At 37.3% G+C, this 22,121-nt stretch overlaps 1 pseudogene; it reads right to left on the reverse strand.

Moving 5' to 3' along the window:
* Positions 1–242: 242 nt before the first annotated feature.
* On the reverse strand, positions 243–11,575 carry LOC131752538 (probable global transcription activator SNF2L2 pseudogene; annotated as a pseudogene).
* Positions 11,576–22,121: the final 10,546 nt, after the last annotated feature.

A 22,121-nucleotide genomic window follows, 5' to 3' on the forward strand; every position in this document is an offset into this window, starting at 1 on the left:
CACTCCCATTTACCACTGCAAAAAAAAGAATAAAATACCTAGGAATAAACCTACCTAAGGAGACAAAAGACCTGTATGCAGAAAATTATAAGACACTGTTGAAAAAATTAAAGATGATACAAATAGATGGAGAGATATACCATGTTCTTGGATTGGAAAAATCAACATTGTGAAAATGACTCTACTACCCAAAGCAATCTACAGATCCAATTCAATCCCTATCAAACTACCAATGGCATTTTTCACAGAACTAGAACAAAAAATTGCACAATTTGTATGGGAACACAAAAGACCATGAATAGTCAAAACCATCTTGAGAAAGCAAAGTGGAGCTGGAGGAATCAGGCTCCCTGACTTCAAACTATACTACAAAGCTACAGTTATGAAGACAGTGTGGTACTGGCACAAAAACAGAAATATAGATCAATGGAACAGGATAGAAAGCCCAGGGATAAACCCACATACATATGGTCACTTTATCTTTGATAAAGGAGACAAGACTATACAATGGAGAAAAACAGCCTCTTTAACAGGTGGAGCTGGGAAAACTGGACAGCCACGTGTAAAAGAATGAAATTAGAACACTCCCTAATACCATACACAAAAAGAAACTCAAAATGGATTAAAGACCTAAATGTAAGGCCAGACACTATAAAACTCTTAGAGGAAAACATAGGAAGAGTACTATGACATAAGTCACAGCAAGATCCTTTCTGACCCACCTCCTAGAGATATGGAAATAAAAACAAAAATAAACAAATGGGACCGACCTAGTGAAACTTAAAAGCTTTTGCACAGCAATGGAAACCATAAGCAAGATGAAAAGACAACCTTCAGAATGGGAGAAATATTTGCAAACAAAGCAACTGACAAAGGATTAATCTCCAAAATATGCAAGCAGCTCATGCAACTCAATATCAAAAAAACAAACAACCCAATCCAAAAATGGACAGAAGACCTAAATAGACACTTCTCCAAAGAAGATATACAGATTGCCAACAAACACATGAAAGGATGCTCAACATCACTAATCATTAGAGAAATGCAAATCAAAGCTACAATGAGGTATCACCTCACACCAGTCAGAATGGCCATCATCAAAAAATCAACAAACAATAAATGCTGGAGAGGGTGTGGAGAAAAGGGAACCCTCCTAAGAGATACATGAACCGCAACGTTCATTGCAGCACTTATTTACAATAGCCAGGTCATGGAAGCAACCTAAATTCCCATCTACAGTTGAATGGATAAAGAAGATGCGGTACATATTACAATGGAATATTACTCAGCCATAAAATGAAATGAAATTGAGTTATTTGTAGTGAGGTGGATGAACCTAGAGTCTGTCATACAGAGTGAAGTAAGTCAGAAAGAGAAAAACAAATACCATATGATAACACATATATATGGAATCTAAAAAAGAAAAGGTTCTGATGAACTTAGGGGCAGGACAGGAATAAAGATGCAGACGTAGAGAATTGACTTGAGGCCATGGGGAGAGGGAAGGGTAAGCTGGGACGAAGTGACAGTGTAGCATTGACATAAATACACTACCAAATGTAAATTAGATAGCTAGTGGGAAGCAGCTGCTTTGCATGGGGAGATCAACTCAGTGCTTTGTGACCATCTAGAGGGGTGGGGTAGGGAGAGTGGCAGGGAGATGCAAGAGGTAGGGGATATGGGGATATATGTACACATATAGCTGACCCACTTTTTTATACTGCAGAAACTAACACAACATTGTAAAGCAGTTATACTCCAATAAAGATGTTAAAATAAATAAAGTAATAAATCACAATATTAGTAATAAAAGGGATTATCAGTACAGAGTCTATAGATACTAAGGGGATAATAACAGCCTTATGAATAGCATTATGCCAACACATTTATCAACCAAGATTAAATGAAAAAATTCCTCAAACATCGCAAACTACCAAAGGTCATTCTTGAGGAAACAGATATTAAGAAATAACCAGTATCTAATAAAGAAACTAAATTATTTTTTAAATTTCCCATAAAGTAAACTCTAAGCCAGGTGTCTTTACTGGTAAATTCAAAATTCTACTAAACATGTAAGGAAGAGTTAAGAGCACAACCTCAAAAAATGTAGCAAAAAGAGCAGAGGAGGGAACACTTACCAATTAATTTTATGAGGTCAGCATTAGTATAATACTTTATATATGTTTTGAAATCCACAGGTTTCCTAATTAATTCATAGTGTTCTGGTAATTCTTTTCTTGAAGGTAACTGAATGAAGACTTCACTGAGCTGTCACCCCGAGCTGTTTCCTTCTATTTCCACCTGAGAATTACTGGGCACCTTCTCCACGTTACACCTGTCTTTGTAGTTTGTCACAGTATCAATGATAGTGTTCATCTGCTTTGTCAGTTTAGGAGGATTCGGCGACAGTTTCTCAGCTGGAGGGCGACCTCTCCTCTTCTTGGCCTTTTCCACAACTTCTACAGGATCTTTATCCACATTTCTTCGTCTTTTTCTCTTCTTAAGCCATACTTCCTCTTCCATTTCTTCCAAATTGCCGTCTTCAGTGGCCCTAAGCCACTGCTTCTCTGGGAGGGTGTCGCTGTAGTCCAGGTCCTGGCGCTGGCGAGACCCCCTCCCGAAGATCTTCTCCTCCTCTTCTTCACACATCAGCCGTTCCATCGCGTCATCTTTAATAATCCAGGAGGGCAGCTCATCTTCCTCCATCAAGCGGGGCTTTTGTTTTGGGTTCCTGACATCCTCCCTCCGCTGGTCCATGTCCATGCACATAAAAAGACCAAATTCCTCGTCTCGTCGAGCGATCATTTGGTTCAGAGTCTCATCGTCGGGTACTTCATCTTCTTCCTCATTTTCCTCTCCGTGCTTCAGTACGGCTTGCCGGAATGCCCTCCGCTCGTGGCTTGAAGACTTCTGATAAAACATGCCTGCCCGGATCACTTTCTGATCCACATTCAGCTTGTACTTTGCGGCTGCGAGGATCTTTTCCTCCACACTATTCACGGTGAAGAGTCTCAGCACGCGGACGTCGTTCTGCTGGCCGATGCGCTGAGTGCGGTCTTGTGCTTGCAGGTCCTGATGAGGATTCCAGTCGCTGTCAAAAATGACCATGATATCAGCTGCCTGGAGATTTAAGCCCAAGCCTCCAGCTCTTGTGCTCAGCAAGAAAATGAAATACTGGGACAGAGGTTCGTTGAATTTCTTCAGCAAAGCAGCATGATCTTAAGAATTGGTGGTACCATCAAGGCGCAAGTAAAGGAAGTTCCGAAAAGCAAAGTAATCCTCCATGATGGTCATGAGAGACGTCAGCTAGCAGAAAAGCAGGATGCGGTGATTAGTCGCTCTCAGTTTTGGTAGGATAAGATCAAGTAGCTCAAACTTTCATGAGGCCTGATACAGCTCAGCCCCATTGATGACCCCATTTGAATAGCCCAGGTGTTCAGGAAAGGATTCTTCAATGTGCTGAAACACATATGGGTGATTGCAGATTTTTCTCAACTGCATGATAGTGTTCATAAGTGTCTTAGCACCTCCTTTCCCCTTCTTACCTTTCTCCGAACCATCTGCGAGGAGGATCCTTTGGCTTGCATATGGCGATACAAAATCTTCTGCAGAGCTGACATGCCACACTTGATCACATATTCAACTTTTTCTGGAAGCTGGGATTCAATTTCTTTCTTCAGTCTCCTCAGTAAAAATGGTCTCAACACCTTATGCAGATGCCTGATGATCAATATAGTTTCTTCTTCATTTAAGTCCACCCTCTCTCCAGTCTTGGCAAATGGAGCATTAAACCACTTCTCAAACGTGCCGCAGCTCTTAAAAATTGTAGGAAGGAGGAAGTTGAGGAGGGCCCAGAGTTCCGGGGACTTATTCTGCAGGGGGATCCCGGTCAAGAGGATCCTTCTGGGGGCCACGTAGTGAGTGTTCAGGACCTGAGTCAGCTTGCAGTGGTGATTCTTTATTCGGTGGCCTTCGTCCACTATCATGTATTTCCAGCGAGTCTTTTCAAGAATGTGCTTGTCTTTAAAATGTACTCATAAGTAGTCAGGAGGACATTGAATTTGCCACTCCATAACTTGGGGACGAGGGAGGAGTGACGCATGGCAAGGGTGCCCTTGTAAGAAATTTTCACCACAGAAGGAACCCATTTGTCAAATTCATACGTCCAGTTAGAGTCAAAAGGGGGAACAATGATGAGATAGGGGCCATTGAGTCTTTTGTGCTCCATCAGATAAGTGATGAGTGCAATGGTCTGTATGGTCTTTCCCAGCCCCATTTCATCAGTGAAGATTCTGTTCAAATTGTTATTATACAGAGAAACCATCCATTCCAGGCCCTGGAGCTGATAATGCTTCAGGGTCCCATTGATGAGGAGGGCCGACTGTTTCTTCACCCTCTCAGAGATGGCGTGGGCCACTGTGTAGTAGGACTGGGAGCCCCTGGCACTGTATTGCATGCTGTACTCATCGTCCACGTAGCAGACATTAGTATTAAAGAAAAAAAGAACTAGACAAGTAGCCCTCATGAACATATACACAGATGAATTCCTAAAAATTGAATCCAGCTATATATTAAAAGGGTAATACAGCATGATCAAGTGAGGTTTATTCAAGGAATGCAAGATTGATTTAACATTCAGAAATAAATGTTAATATTAAAAGGGGGAAATTCGTATGGTACTTCAATAAATGAAGAGTGAACACTATACAAAATTTAACCCTTACTTATGATTTTAAAATAACTTTAAAACTGGAACAGCAGGGAACTACTTCAGTCTTAAGACACCTACGGAAAAACTTGTGGCTAATATTATATTTAGTCATTAAGTATTAAATGCTTTTCCATTAACATCAGGAACAATATGAATATGTCTACTCTTACTACTTGTTTCAACATTGTATTGGAGGTTCTAGCCATTACAATAAGGCAAGATTTTTTTTTTTTAACTGGGGTATAGCTGATAATGTTGTGTTAGTTTCTGTTGCATAGCAGCGAGTCAGTTATACATATACATATGTTCACTCTTTCTTAGATTCTATTCCCATACAAGACAATTTCAAAAAAGGCATAAACTTAGGAATGGAAGAAGTAACTGTTGTGGTTTTTGGACAACATGACTGTTTATGTAGGAAAGTCTTAGAAATTGATAAAACAGTTATTAAAAGTAATAAATGAAGTTATCAAGTTTGTAGGGTAAAAGTCAACTATTTTTATATACTGACAGCAAACAATTGGAAACAATTAGAAAATGAGATTATTGAAGTTGAATTAATTATTCATTATTAAAGAAATGTAATAACATTCATTTATGACCTTTACACTGAAACTCACAAAATATTGCTTAGAGAAATTATAGATACTCTAACTAAATGGAACAATGTACCATGCTCATGGACTGGAAAACTTCATATTGTTAAAATATCAATTGTTCCAACATTGATCTTTAAATTCTATGCAGTTCCAACAAAATGTAGCAAGAGTTTTTGGAAATTGATAAGCTGATTCTAAAATTTATATGAAAATTTAAATGACCTAGAATAGTCAAAATAGTTTTTTTAAGGGCGAATTTGGAGATCGTATATTTTCTGATTTAAAGACATACTGTAAACTACAGCAATTAAGATATTGGAGTGTTGTCAAGAGGATAGGTACATAGATCAATGAAACAGAGTAGAAAGCACAGGAATAGTCCAGAAATACATGGTCAATTGATTTTCAACAAAAATGTCAAGACAATTCAATGGGGGAAAATGTCTTTTCAAACAAATGATGCTGAATCAATTAGAAAGATATATTTTTAAATAGGAACATTATTAGCCATTACTTCATGTCATACACAATAATTAAAGGTGTAATAAATCTAAATATAAATCTAGTGCTATAAAACTATTTAAAAAGTAGGAGAAAATATTCATGAAAAATGAAAAAATGATAAATTGAACCTTATAAAAATTCAAAACTTTTACTCTTCAAAAGATATCCATTAAGAAAATGAGAAGACAAGACATAGAATGGGAGAAAATATTCCAATATGTATATTTGACAAAGGACTTGTATCCTGAAAAAGAACAATTACAACTCAGTTACAAGAAGATAAGCAACCCAATAGAAAATTTGACAAACTACTTGAATATTGACTTCACAAAATAAGATACACAAATTGCCAGTTTGTATATCTCTCATATCCTGGTGATAGAAATGTAAAATTGCAAATCACTTTGGAGAAACTGTAGGTCTCTCCACAAGTTAAATGTGCATATAGTGTTTAACCCAGCCATTCAGATCTTAGGTATTTATATCAAAGAGAAATGAAAATATATATCCACTCAAAGACAGCTGCTTGATATCCCTGTATCTCAAGTCACAACTGTGCCTTTCTATCACAGGGCTGTGAAGACATGTTTGTTATTCTCTTAGTCATTGTTCCTGGGCTCAAGTTCCCAACTCCCTTCTGAAAATGGTCTCATTTTATAGCCATTATTGGGTTTGTTTAAAGGTCTTTAATAAATATGAGTGCAGGACCTATGAGCATAGAGATGATGAACAGGGCAGTTTAGGCATGGGGGCAGGATTTAGGTATAGATCTGTTCAATGTAGGTGTTAGATGGTAGTGGAGTACAGTGCTAGAGCATTGGAGTCAGTCAGACCTGAATTTGAATATTCCTCAATGTTTTTATCTGTCAAATGAGATTTTGTGTGGATCAAATGAGAGTAAAAGTGTTTTGCATAATGCCTGGCCTCCAAGTTCTCAAGAAATCATGACTCTTATTATAATGACACAGCATACTAAACCCATTCATCTCTTCTTGCTTAGGATAGGTTTTAAAATTAAATTTCTAGTATTACTTCTGATACTGATGAGACAAAAGTCCTTTGGGGCCCTGATTATCAAAATGAGATATAAATAGTCACATACTGACCATAATAGGGTCTGGGCAGGAACATGAGTGGGGCTGAGAGAAAACATCAAAGATCACAGGGGTTTCTCTCAAGAGAGAAGGTGGCTAGAAAAAAGTTATGGTTCTGCATACTATGGACCATGGTTCTTGCCATTTTGAGATGTAATAGAAATTTAGTATGGTGGGAGGAGAATGTGATGCTGTGGGCTTTAAAATTTACTGTTTAAATTTCGTATATGCAGAAGTCCACTGTGGGACTAAGCTATTGAAAAAATCAAATTCACACATTTTTGCATTGTGACCTTCAATTTTAAGAACTCAAGGTGAGACAAGGAGTTCTTCAGTATTGGGTAGGTGGTAGCTTGGTAAAGGAGAGAAAGTTGGGTTGTGGTAATAGTGATAAAGGCAACATGAAAGAAAGAGAAGGACCACTAGGGATCTTTCTTGAGACCATGATAATGACTTGTGGGAGTTATCTGGTGGTAGAGTTGTGTGTTCCCTGACACACAAGGTTCTGCATCCCTGTAGCTGCCTTTTGAGTGTTATGTCATGACAGATATCAAAATTTGCTTTAATGATTGCAGGAAGATTACTTCCCCCTATTCAATGGCATGAAGCAATAGATGAATATTCAAATCTAAATTGTATATCTAAATTGTATATATATGTGTGTGTATATGTGTGTATATGTAACATATATATATACAATATATATATACAAATGTTTCATAAGTCTGATACTCAATTATTCATTTTTATGTATGCAAGACATTTCCAATTGTCCTTTTACTTTCCTTTGTAGTTACAAAATCAAAGTAAAGTCAACATATGCATATTTCTGGGTAGACTGATGTTTTTTAAGCTGCATTAGCTTGAAATTCTTGGTGAAAATGTGCATATGCTTACTGTATACCAATAATGTCATGAAAGAGTTTGAAGGAAAAATGCTTTGTATATAATTAGAAGCATGATGAACATAATTTGAATAACAAAAATATTTGCTCTTAACTGAAGGAAAATGAATCAAACTCATCAGCTAATAGCATTCACTGACTAAGACGACATGGGGAAATCAGATGAGAAATCTTAAACAGAGGATGCTTTAACAGGGGGATTTATGTTCCACAACTAGGTGTTTAAGAAATAAAAGACAGTTGATATTATGAACTTTCACAAGCATATCCATGAATATCTGTTAACAATAGAAACAACCATAGCTAAGTATGAAGATGTTAACTTTGTTCCTTTCAATTGAAATCATTATTACCAATATTGAAAAAGATATTAAAATAAGTCATCTCTAATCCCAGTACTCAATCACAACTTTTCATCTTTTTGCAAGTTTCTTTCTAAGCCTTGTCTTTAACCTTTTGTATTTATAGTTGTGACACATTTTCTAATTCAGCTTTTTTTTTAACATCTATATTGGAGTATAATTGCTTTACGTTGTTGTGTTAGTTTCTGCTGTATAACAAAGTGAATCAGCTATACGTATACATATATCCCCATATCCCCTCCCTCTTGCGTCTCCCTCCCACTCCCCCATCCACACCTCTAGGTGGTCACAAAGCATGGAGATCTCCCTGTGGGATGCAGCTACTTCCCACTAGCTAGCTATTTTACATTTGGTAGTGTACATATATAAAACTATACTCTCACTCTGTCCCAGTTTACACTTCCTCCTCCCCGTGTCCTCAAGTCCATTCTCTATGTCTGCATCTTTATTCCTGTCCTGCACCTAGGTTCATTAGAACCTCTTTTTTTTTTTTTTTTTTTTTTTAGATTCCATATATATGGACTTCATCCCATCCTCCCCTTTCCCACCCTTGGTATCCATATGTTTGTTCTCTGCATCTGTGTCTCTATTTCTGCCCTGTAAACTGGTTCATCGGTACCATTTTACTAGAGTCCACATATGTGCGTTGATATACGTTATTTGTTTTTCTCTTTCTCACTTCACTCTGTATGACAGTCTCTAGGTCCATCCACATCTCTACAAATGACACAGTTTCATTCCTTTTTATGGTTCCTTTAATATTCCATGCTATATATGTACCACATCTTCTTTATCCATTACTCTGTCAGTGGACATTTAGGTTGCTTCTGTGACCTGGCTATTGTAAATAGTGCTGCAGTGAATATTGAGGTGCATGTCTCTTTTTGAATTATGGTTTTCTCTGGGTATATGCCCAGTAGTGGGATTGCTGGGTAATATGGTAATTCTATTTTTAGTTTTTTAAGGAACCTCCTTACTGTTTTCCATAGTGGCTGTATCAATTTACATTCCCATCAACACTGCAGGAGGGTTCCTTTTCTCCACAGCTTCTCCAGCATTTAATGTTTGTAGATTTTTTGATGATGCCCATTCTCACTGGTGTTAGGTGATACCTCATTGTAGTTTTGATTTGCATTTCTCTAATGGTTAGTGATGTTGAGTATCCTTTAGTGTGTTTATTGGCAACCTGTCTGTCTTCTTTGGAGAAATGTCTGTTTAGGTCTTCTGCCCATTTTTGCATTGGGTTGTTTGTTTTTTTGATACTGAGCTGCATGAGCTGCTTGTATATTTTGGAGATTAATCCTTTGTCAGTTGCTTCATTTGCAAATATTGTCTACCATTCTGAGGGTTGTCTTTTCATCTTGTTTATAGTTCCCTTGGCTGTGCAAAAGCTTTTAAGTTTCATTAGGTCTGTCCCATTAGTTTATTTTTGTTTTTATTTCCATTTCTCTAGGAGGTGGGTCAGAAAGGATTTTGCTATAGCTTATGTCATAGAGTGTTCTTCCTATGTTTTCCTCTCAGAGTTTTTTAGTGTCTGGCCTTACATTTAGGTCTTTAATCCATTTTGAGTTTATTTTTGTGTATGGTGTTAGGGAGTGTTCTAATTTCATTCTTTTATATGTAGCTGTCCAGCTTTCCCAGCTCCACCTATTGAAAAGGCTGTCTTTTCTCCATTGAATATTCTTGCCACCTTTATCAAAGATAAGGTGACCACATGTGCATGCGTTTATCTCTGGGCTTTCTATCCTGTTCCATTGATCTATATTTCTGTTTTTGTGCCAGTACTATACTGTCTTGATTACTGTAACTTTGTAGTATAGTCTGAAGTCAGGGAGCCTGACTACTCCAGCTCCGTTTTTCTTTTTCAGGATTGCTTTGGCTATTTGGGGTCTTTTGTGTTTCCATACAAATTGTGAAATTTTTTGTTCTAGTTCTGTGAAAAATGCCATTGGTAGTTTGATAGGATTGCATTGAATCTGTAGATTGCTTTGGGTAGTACAGTCATTTTCACAATGTTGTTTCTTCTTATTGAAGAACATGGTATATCTCTTCATCTGTTTGTATCATCTTTAATTTCTTTTGTCAGTGTCTTATAGTTTTCTGCATGCAAGTCTTTTCTCTCCTTAGGTAGGTTTATTCGTAGGTATTTTATTCTTGTTGCAGTGGTAAATGGGAGCATTTCCTTAATTTCTGTTTCAGATTTTTCATCGTTAGTGTATAAGAATGCAAGAGATTTCTGTGCATTCCTTTTGTATCCTGCTACTATACCAAATTCATTGATTAGCTCTATTAGTTTTAAGGTAGCATCTTTAGGATTCTCTAGGTATAGTATTATCATGTCATCTGCAAACAGTGAAAGCTTTACTTCTGCTTTTCCAATTTAGATTCATTTTATTTCTTCTTCTTCTCTGATTGCTGTGGCTAAAACATCCCAAACTATGTTGAGTAATAGTGGTGAGAGTGGGCAACCTTGATTTATTCCTTATTTTAGAGGAAATGGTTTCAGTTTTTCACCATTGAGAATGATGTTGGCTGTGAGTTTGTCATATAGCCTTTATTATGTTGAGGTAAGTTCCCTCTATGGCTACCTTCTGGAGAGTTTTTATCATAATTGGGAGTTGAATTTTGTCAAAAGCTTTTCCTGCATCTATTGAGACGATCATATGGTTTTTCTCCTTCAATTTGTTAAAATGGTGTGTCACATTGATTGATTTGTTTCTATTGAAGAATCCTTGCATCCCTGGGATAAACCTCACTGGATTATGGTACATGATCCGGTGAATGTGCTGTTGGAGTCTCTTTGCTAGTATTTTGTTGAGGATTTTTGCATCTGTATTCATCAGTGATATTGGCCTGTAGTTTTCTTCTTTGTGACATCTTTGTCTGGTTTGGGTATCAGGGTGATGATGTCCTCGTAGAATGAGTTTGGGAGTGTTTTTCCCTCTGCTATATTTTGGAAGAGTTTGAGAAGGATAGGTGTTAGCTCTTCTCTAAATGTTTGATAGACTTCGCCTGTGAAGCCATCAGGTCCTGGGCTTTTGTTTGTTGGAAGTTTTTTAATTACAGTTTGAATTTCAGTGCTTATGATTGGTCTGTTTGTATTTTCTGTTTCTTGCTGCTTCAGTCTCAGAAGGTTGTGCTTTTGTAGGAATGTGTCCATTTCTTCCAGATTGTACATTTTATTGGCATATAGTTGCTTGTAGTAATCTCTCATGATCCTTTGTATTTCTGCAGTGTCAATTGTTACTTCTTTTTCGTTTCTAATTCTATTGATTTGAGTCTTCTCCCTTTTTTTCATGATGAGTCTGGCTAATGTTTTATCAATTTTGTTTACCTTATCAAAGAACCAGTTTTTAGTTTTATTGATATTAGCTATCATTTCCTTCATTTCTTTTTCATTCATTTCTGATATGATCTTTCTGATTTATTTCCTTCTGCAAACGTTGGGTTTTTTTTGTTCTTCCTTCTTTAATAGTTTTGTTGTAATGTTAGGTTGTTTCTTTGAGGTGTTTCTTGAGGTAGGATTGTATTGCTATAAATTCCCCTCTTAGAACTGCTTTTGCTGCATCCCATAGGTGTTGGGTCATTGTATTTTCTTTGTCATGTGTTTCTAGGTTTTTTTTGTTTGTTTGTTTGTTTTTTTGTGCTACGCGGGCCTCTCACTGTTGTGGCCTCTCCCGTTGCAGAGCACAGGCTCCGGACATGCAGGCCCAGCAGCCGTGGCTCACGGGCCCAGCCGCTCTGCGGCATGTGGGATCTTCCCGGACCGGGGCACGAACCCACATCCCCTGCATCGGCAGGCGGACGCTCAACCACTGCGCCACCAGGGAAGCCCTCTAGGTATTTTTTGATTTTGTCTTTGATTTCTTCAGTGCTCTCTTGGTTATTTAGTAGTGTTTTGTTTACCCTCCATATGTTTGTATTTTTTAGAGTTTTTTTTTTCCTGTAATTGATATCTAGTCTCATAGCGTTGTGGTCAGAAAATGTACATGATACGAGTTCAATTTTCTTAAATTTACCAAGGTTACTCAAGGTGATTTGTGAATCAAGATATGATCTATCCTGTAGAATGTTCCATGAGCACTTGAGAAAAAAGTGTATTCTGTTGTTTTTGGATGGAATGTCCTATAAACATCAATTATGTCCATCTTGTTTAATGTATCATTAAAAGCTTGTGTTTCCTTATTTATTTTCATTCTGGTTGATCTGTCCATTGGTAAAAGTGGGGCATTAATGTCCCCTACTCTTATGGTGTTACTTTCAATTTCCTGTTTTATGGCTGTTAGCATTTGCCTTATGTATGGAGGTGCTCCTATGTTGGGTGCATAAATATTTACAATTGTTATGTCTTCTTCTTGGATTGATCCCTTGATCATTATGTAGTGTCCTTTGTCTCTTGTAATAGTCTTTTTTTCAAAATCTATTTTGTCTGATATGAGAATTGCTACTCCAGCTTTCTTTGTTTTCCATTTGCGTGGAATATCTTTTTCCATCCCCTCACTTTCAGTCTCTATGTGTCCCTAGGTCTGAAATATGTTCTCTTGTAGACAACATATTTATGGGTCTTGATTTTGTATTCAGTCTGCCAGTCTGTGTCTTTTGGTTGGAGCATTTAATCCATTTACATTTAAAGTAATTATCTATATGTATGTTCCTGTTACCATTTTCTTAATTGTTTTCAGTTCGTTTTTGTAGGTCTTAATTTTATTTATTTATTTATTTATTTATGGCTGTGTTGGGTCTTTGTTTCTCTGTGAAGGCTTTCTCTAGTTGCAGCAAGTGGGGGCCACTCTTCATCAAGTGCGCGGGCCTCTCAATATTGTGGCCTCTCTTGCTGTGGAGCACAGGCTCCAGACGCGCAGGCTCAGTAATTGTGGCTCATGGGCCTAGTTGCTCCACGGCATGTGGGATCTTCCCAACCAGGACTTGAACCCCTGTGCCCTGCATTGGCAGGCAGATTCTCAACCACTGCACCTCCAGGGAAGCCCCAGTTTTTGTAGGTCTTTTTCTTCTTGTGTTTCCTGCCTAGAGAAGTTCCTTTTGCATTTGTTGTAAAGCTGGTTTGGTGGTGCTGAATTCTCTTAGCTTTTCCTTGTCTTTAAAGGTTTTAATTTCTTTTTTGAATCTGAATGAGATCCATGCTGGGTAGAGTAATCGTGGTTGTAGGTTTTTCCCTTTCATCACTATAAATATGTCCTACCACTCTCTTCTGGCTTGCAGAGTTTCTGCTGAAAGATCAGCTGTTAACCTTATGGGCATTCCCTTATATATTATTTGTTGCTTTTCCCTTGCTGCTTTTAATATTTTTTAATATTTTTCCTTGTATTTAATTTTTGATAGTTTGATTAATATGTGTTTTGGCATGTTTCCCCTTGGATTTATCCTGTATGGGACTCTGTGTACTTCCTAGACTTGGTTGACTATTTCCTTTTCCATATTAGGGAATTTTCCACGAATGGAAATGCAGTAGTTATTTCCACTATTTTATCTTCCAGCTCAGTTATCCATTCTTCTCCCTCAGTTATTCTGCTATTTATTCCTTCTAGAAAATTTTTAATTTTACTTACTGTGTTCATCATTGTTTGTTTGCTGTTTAGCTCTTCTAGGTCCTTGTTAAATGTTTCTTGTATTTTCTCCATTCTATTTCCAAGATTTTGGATCATCTTTACTATCATTACTCTGAATTCTTTTTCAGGTAGACTGCCTATTTCCTCTTCATTTGTTTGGTCTGGTGGGTTTTTACCTTGCTCCTTCATCTGCTGTGTATTTCTCTGTCTTCTCATTTTGCTTAGTTTACTGTGTTTTGGGTCTCCTTTACGCAGGCTGAAGGTTCGTAGTTCCTGTTGCTTTTGGTGTTTGCCCTCAATGGGTAAGGTTGGTTCAGTGGGTTGTGTAGGCTTCCTGGTGGAGGGGACTGGTGCCTTTGTTCTGCTGGATGAGGCGGGAACTTGTCTTTCTGGTGGGCCAGACTGCATCTGGTGGTGTGTTTTGGGGTGTCTCTGAACTTATTATGATTTTAGGCTGCCTCTGCTAATGGGTGGGGTTGTATTCCTGTCTTGCTAGTTGTTTGCCATGGGGTGTCCAGCACTGGAGCTTGCTGGTTGTTGAGTGGAGCTGGGTCTTAACGTTGAGACGGAATCTCTGGGAGAGCTCTCACCGAGTGATATTACGTGGGGCTGGGTGGTCTCTGTTGGTCCAGTGTCCTGAACATGGCTCTCCCACCTCAGAGGCTCATGCCTGATACCCGGCTGGAGCACCAAGACCCTGTCAGCCCCATGGCTAACTCTGCTGGACCTCAGGTTCTCCTGAACATATCCATGGTCAGTCGCACAAGATGACATCAGGAACTGAATTGGCCAGCACTTTTCATCTTAGAGTTCCCATCCTTCAGAACAGGTCTTCCTAAAGTCAGGCCACCTGCAGCAGCAACTTCTTCCAGCCCCTCTTCCATAAAGAAACCTCCCAGATTTAAATATACCCACTAATTCAGCTTTTTTTATACATAAAATCATATCATAAACATTTTTATTATTTCTACATACCATTTTAAATGCCCCTTTTAATGGTTGCACACTGTACTGTTAGGTGCATGCTATAATTTACTAAAACAATCTTGCTTTATAAGAAGCTTGTTATTTCTAAATTATGTCATTTTAAATTAAGTATTTTAACTGAGTACCTAATCTACAGAAATGCAGCATTCCTAGGTTTTGTACAATAGTGCAAAATCCACAGTATCATTTTGGTGTAACAGATAGAATGACTCCAAAGTGTAACTAAAACGTTAACACTTTTTGGTTGCAGATAACAGAGGAGCGAGAACATTGGAGAAATGATTAGACAAAATTAACGTCTCCTTTATAGATTCTGATTTATGTCCACTTCTGTGTTCCATGGAAAATTTTTCTTTTGTTAAAAAGAGAAATGTTACTGGAGGTGAGTTTTAATGTTCAAGTTTGACTTTTTGCTATTCCTGAAACACAAAATAATTTCTTTGATTCTATTTTCATTGTGTCTCTCTGGAATAAAATCTATCTATCTATCTATCTATCTATCTATCTATCTATCTATCTATATATATCTGTGTAGATGTTTGAGTCAGATATGCACAGAGGAAGCAATTTTTAATAATATGTATATGTCTTAAGGTGTTGGCTTTACATGTGATTTGAGTACCCTGAAATCCACATTTTACATATATATGATTTTGCATACTAGTGTGCTAAGATGATGAAATTTTCATCCATTTCTTTTGGTTAAGATATTGACTTAGACAAGTAAAAGCACTGTCTTCCCCAAAAGAAAAGAGAAAAACTGTTAAAAAACATAAAAATATATTAAGAGGCAAAATGAACAACATTTTTGAATTATTTATTTTAACCTTAGCATCATTGATTTATTCTAATCCCTTCCAGAAGCAGAACCTGAAGAAATTGAACTGGCTGAAGGCAGGGTGGGGTGGGGGTCAGGGGTGCAATATTAGAATTTAACTGAAGGAAGGTAGTCAAGGAAGAGGTATCCTAGTATTCCGGATAAGCGAGATGTAGATCTGCTTGTTTAGTTCATTGTGGCCTAAAAATAAAAATAGTCAATGTTGTTAATTATACTATTAGTTGCAAATCTATTGCACATTGACAGGAGTCTTATTTCATGGTTCTTGTATAGTGAGAAATCTTCTTAAGAATTCCTTTTGAGAGCTGAACAATGCACTTTGGTCTTGGGGGAAATCTCATATAGTATGTGGCTTTGGGTCAAAAATACATATTCAAAGTTAGTATTGTTATGGTGGACTCATTACATCATAGATTTGATTTGGGTACACCAGATTTTCCCAGATTTATAATTAACTTTATCCTTTTGTTTGTCTCAAAGTTTATGTGGAAGGTTTAGAAGCATCATTTAACCCTGCAAATAAATGTGGCATGTAAAACACAAGAAATAACCAAGTCATCTCTATAGAACAAAGATATACACCACTGTGTCCAGGATCTTTTGTTAGCACATCAAGAACATTTTAAATCAAGTTTTCTCATGTCAGGCTGTCTAGTAGCTTTCATGCAAAAATTATTTTTAGCAGAATGAAGAACAGCCTAGATCAAATGAAGTCTTAATTTGTAGTATAATGCTTGGAAAACTGAGGTAGATCTAAGATCTCATTTCACCAGAACTGAGTGTAACAGATAGGTTCAATATATGAACTATATATAGGTCATATATTGTCCAAAAGAAGAACCAATCAGAACTTTTGCTCCTCCTTATTTGTTCTCTTTTTATGAATATTTTTTTCTGATTATAAAGGTATCACGTAGTCATAGTAGAAAATTCAGAATATATAGGAAAATTATAGAGAAGAAAATCAAAATCAACTACAATTCCTCCAAAAAGGCACAATTGGGTCCTTGGCAGGGTCAATGCAATACCACACTCCCCCTGGAAAAGCTGGTTGGTTTAGGAGTAAGTATATGACTTAAGATCAGTAAATTAGGTCCAATAAGACTCAGTCTTCATTTTTTTTCCCTGAAACTATTAAGGGAGTTTAGAACTGCCAGTATTACCATGTAGGGTCACTGAGGGGAGCTGAACTGAGTGATGGATAGAAAAGGCCTAAGTCCTGTGACATGATTTTGAGCCCCAAATCTAGCCATACAAGAAGCCAACAACTCCTGGACTTTTCAATCATGTTAAGTCAGTAAGTTTCACCTTTTTTTTCCCTCTGTAAGTTAGTTTAAGGTGAGTGTTTGTCACTTGCATCTAAGAGACTTCTGGTTTATAAGCCCACTGAGTAAACTCCCAAGCTGTGGAGCTACCACAAATAATAAAACAATCACAATTCTTTATTAAACAATTCTGTGTAATTAGCACTTTGCTGAGAAACATAAAAAAAGAGAAAATAGGTAATTCTTACCTGTCCAAAACTGTAGTTAGATCTCACTTCTATTGTCTCTATCAATTTATTGACTCCTTGAGAGATGGGGTGTCAAATATGGAATGAAGGTTAGAGATTCTCTAATCCAAGGGTGTCATATATGTGGCTGTAGTGCTGCAACACCCCCCTCTTTTGTCCAGGGAAGACATTGCTAATTGCTCATGGCACTCAGACTGAACTTAAATTAGGCCTTAGGGCTATTGTCAGCACAGCATTACAGAAAGTCACAACAATTAACTGGTGTCAGTTCTCAAGACAAACCTATTTACTACCACTGCTGAGTCCATTCCCTTCATTTTAAAGATGGGAAAACACACTACCTGGGGGGGTTAAGTGACTAGTTCATGATCATCCAGGTAGTGACAGTAAGCTATTTTTCTGGCTATCACTAACATCTTCCAGGTAGCTAAAATCATCATCTGTAAAAATTACTCAGTGGTTACCTATAGGATTGATTGCACTTTATTGATTTAGACAAATTATGTGACATGCCTTATATTTCCCATTTTAAAACAGTTCACACCTGTTATAAGTTGTATCAGTCAGTTATTGCTAACAGATAATTACAAAAATCTCTGACACATATACAGCAAAACCCATTAATTTTCACATGGCTTTGGTGTGGTTTGGTGGCTCTGCTCATCTCTGCTGGGCTCAGTTAAAGAGGGTGAAGCTTCAGGTTGTGTTTGCTCCACATGTCTCATCCTTCTTGGACCAGTGGGCTAACCATGATATGTTCTTTTAACTGGGGGCAATCTAACCACAAACGACGTTTTCATGTCCTAGCTTACCGGCTGGCTGTTAATATCTCAGTGGCTAAAGCAAATTACATGATGAAGCCCAAAGGCAGTAGAGATGTACACATTCTTCTGTAGCAGGAGCTATAAAATTACATGGCAAAGTGTTTGGACATAGGAGAGAGTGAAGAATTGGAGTCCAAAATGCAATGTGTCATATAAATCAGGAAGGAAATTTATAGGCTACCATAAAAATATATAAATGGTTTAATCAAGTTGGGGGTAGGGTTTTCATTACCAAGGCTTTCTTTAGGGAAGCCATATTTGGTTACCAGGTAAAAAGGTAAAGAAGCTTCCCTGCAGAGGTAACAGCTTGCATAAATGTTCTCTGTTAGAACAGAGAGAAGGTCAGAGTGTCAGAAGCATTGAAGGCATAGGGTAAAATAGCAAGAGATGAGATTGGAGAAGTGGGTAGGGACAGACCATTTGAGTAATCCTGGTAGTTCTATCATCCTATGAAAGGTGGAATGTCATTGATTGGTATTAAGTAGAGAAGTGACATATGTAATTTGCATTTGGAAAAGATCACTGACTACAGTGCAGACAATCAATTGTAGGGAGCAAAAGGGAAATATTAAGAGCAGATAGTAGACAGATCCATTATTGTAGGAGAGACCTATATTTGATTCTGCTTTCAAATAGGGTGGTAGCAGTGAGGACAGAGGAGATGAACACAATAGTTTGAGGGTAGAATCAACAGGACTTAGCTTCTTATACTGACATCACTCTTTCTCTCTCTGCTTCAGCTTCACTTACTTTCTTTCAGTCCCCGTACTCAAGAGGCACCCGTCTCCCACAGGGTCTTTGTTATACCATTTGTTATACCTAGTGTGCTCATTTCTCCACTCTGTGCATCGTTTAACCCTTAATCATCCTTCAGATTTAAGTTCCAACATCAGTTCCTCAGGGAAGAATGATCTAATCTTTCAAAAAATATTATGATGGGTTCTCACAGAATGATATGCCTCTTTTACATAATACTTGATGTAGTAGAAAGTTCACATTTGTTTTATGATTATTTGATTAGGGCTTATATCTCTCCACTAAGCCTTGAACTACATAAAGAAAAATGTTGTATTTGGTTTTATTTATCATGATGTTCCCAGTTCTGAGCTCATTGTCTGTGTGTGCAATAATTACTTAAGTGATTTGAATGAATGCTTCTGAATGGAATATTTGGTTACCTACTGGTTACATAAATATTTACGTTGATCAGTTATTATAGGTGACAATATTTTTGAAGTTAATTTCAGGCTAGTAACAATCAAGATGAAACCAAAAAAAGCTGAAAATTAAAATCAGGAAGTAATTTTCAGAGAGAGAAGAATGAAATAACTAAGAATTTAAGCAGAAACTGAATATGCTACTCTATAAAAGCCTTGATGTCTGCAGCAAGGGCACCTCTATGACCTGATGAATATGATCAATACCCTCCAAAGACTGAAGATTAAAAGTAAGCCACTGAGTTTCAATAAGAATCATATTAAAATTCATAGTGCTGCTAAGTGACAAGAAGTCTATTAGAGCAGAACCCAGGTAAAATTTACATTTGCTCTGGGGCATCATCTTGGTGTCATGTTTCCTCTACACAGTCAGTGAACAGAGGCCCCAAAGCCCTTGAAAACGGGTCACTCCTGAGCCTTGAGAGTGCAAGAGAGAGATTAGGCTCTGAAGTAATCATGGAGCAAAAAACAAATTTCAATACTTTGCCATCAACAAAAAGAAATCACAGTAAACTAGTCCATCCTAGAGGCCATTTAAATTGCCATAAACTTTTGCTTCATCCTAATCACTATACCCTAAACACTTGTGAGTTTTTCTTTATGGTTTATAGTTTCCTATTCCATAAAACTCCAAAAGAAAACATGAAATGGCAGGAAAGAAGAAACAGGCTTAGAAAGTAAATGTTATTTGTTTTTTTCTGTTTTTGTTTTTTTGTTTTGCCACCCCTCTGCCACCCCCCGCTTTCCCCCCTTGCTGTCCATACATTTGTTCTCTACATCTGTGTCTCTATTTCTGCCTTGAAAACTGGTTCAGATTCCACATATATGCATTAATATATGGTATTTGTTATTTGTAATTTAGGATTTTTTAATGACTTTTTTTGTTTATATGTGTTAATTTTACCGCAAGAAGCAAAGAGTAGAAAGATCTCTCATATAGATGCTGAATGCTCTGTGCCCACTCTCTTGGATCATCAGTTACTGCTACTACTATTATTGCTATTATTATGATTATTACTATTATTTGGACTTATAATTGGTACTGTTCCTGGACTGCAGCCAATATCTTTAGGTCACAATGAATCTTTCAGAATGTTTTCTTGGATAGCACAATTGTAGGCAAATAGCCTAGACTGATGCATCCTTGTGGTCTGCTATTGCTTCTGCCTTGACTACATTATTCTTAGACTGGCATGGAGAGTTTGCTTTCTCTCTAAATGGTAACCATGCAATTCAGAGTCCTGAGAACTTCACACTAAGCATTTAGACTCATTGCAAGTAAGATCTTTTCTTGCAATTGAGATGGAGAAACTTGTAAAGTTATTCACAGTGACCTTTTCAAACAAGACAATGCTTATGGCAGTTTTCATCCTTGGATATTTTTAAGTTTCCAGACTCTTAACTCTTACCTGTTCTTTTTTCTTTTTTTGATGAATATTTCCAAGTGTGTGTATATGTATTGCCTTAAGATTTTATATTTCATTTGAATTCAAGTTCTAAATTACTTTTGTGGTTGTTTACAATAAAGTCTTTTTTAGATTTGGAGACCAGAAAAAAAATGATTAAAAAACTCAATGTGATTTTTGAGACATATTGAATAAGTATTAAGAAAATGAACATTCTGGCAAAGATGAAAACTTCCTGAATGTGAAATATGCCATTTCCAAGTTACTGTACCTAGAATGACAAATTAGAGGTGATTTAAGGTATGAAAGTGAAGGCTTTTTGAGCTACAACCTTCTGTAGAATATTCTTCTTCATCAGTTGTGCTCAGTCACCCGAATTTCTAGATTCTAGTCCATGCTAAGGCTTTGGGGGCATAATCAAAAATGTAGTTTCGTGAGTCTGCCATGGTAACAGAGACTGTATCATTGTTTTATGAACAAGGATTCTGGTTGTTGATAGTAATTTACTTATGACGCCTAGAAATCAAAGCTGCCTGTATTTGTTAAGTTTTTGCTGTGTGCCCAGTGTGTTCTAGAAAGCAGAAGTAATGTGCTCTGCTATGGGGGAGCTTCAAGTCAATGATGAAATAGTTTAAGACAATAGAGAATCAAGAGGCAGCTTCTGTGTTAAAACCTACAAGGGTAATGGGATACAGAAAAGGGGAAGATTACGGCTTTGGAGTTGGAGGAGGTGGAGGTAGAACTTGAGGCAGCTGTGAAAGATGTGTAATCCATGGAGGCATTTATGAGATGGAAGAGGGAAATGCTTATAGGGAATGAAGAGGAGAGCATCTCAGTTACAGCAAAACATAGCTACGAGTGAGGCATGTGTGAAGGGGATTACAGTATAGGGGTTAGAAGTATAGGCATTGAGGAAGGAAGTTGTGGTGTGTGGCTTAAAGGTTGTACACCACCGCTCCCTTCTTTAATGTCTGTACTTGTTACTTTTTGTTGTAACAGAGACTTTGACTTCCAGGGAAAGGAGTTTGATTTTATACTGAGCAAAGGAATTCATGAGGAAAATGAAATGTGTTTGAGGAGGCATAGCAAGGCCATTACCCAAAGGTGCAGGAGAGAGGAACTAGAATTACTGTGACCAAGTAGGAAGTTACTGCAGCAATTTAGTGTAAAATAGTGAAGACCTAAACCAAGGATTGGTCATTTTTTTCTGTAAAGGATAAAATAGTAAATATTTTAGACTTTTTATACCATGTGGTCTCTGTGGCAGCTATCCGACACAATATGTAAATGAATGAGCATGGCTGCATTCCAACAAAACTTTATTTAGAAAAAAACCAAACGGCAGAGGGCTGTATTTGGCCTGCAGGCTGTAGTTTACTGACTTGGTCTAAACCACAGTGGTGGCATGGAAATGAAAGAAAGAAACAATTTGAGATGTTGAAAAAAATGCTATCACATTTTCATATCTGCTTGAATAAGAGGGGTTAGGAGAGGAAGGAGCAAAATATTTCAAACAATACATCAGTCCTTGAAATAGCAATGTGGGATTTATCAATATGGACGTGGTAAATGAACTTGCAAAAGTTACTTGTTA

The sequence above is a fragment of the Kogia breviceps genome, chromosome 3, assembly GCF_026419965.1.
Source record: "Kogia breviceps isolate mKogBre1 chromosome 3, mKogBre1 haplotype 1, whole genome shotgun sequence".
NCBI classification, from domain to species: Eukaryota; Metazoa; Chordata; class Mammalia; order Artiodactyla; family Physeteridae; genus Kogia; species Kogia breviceps.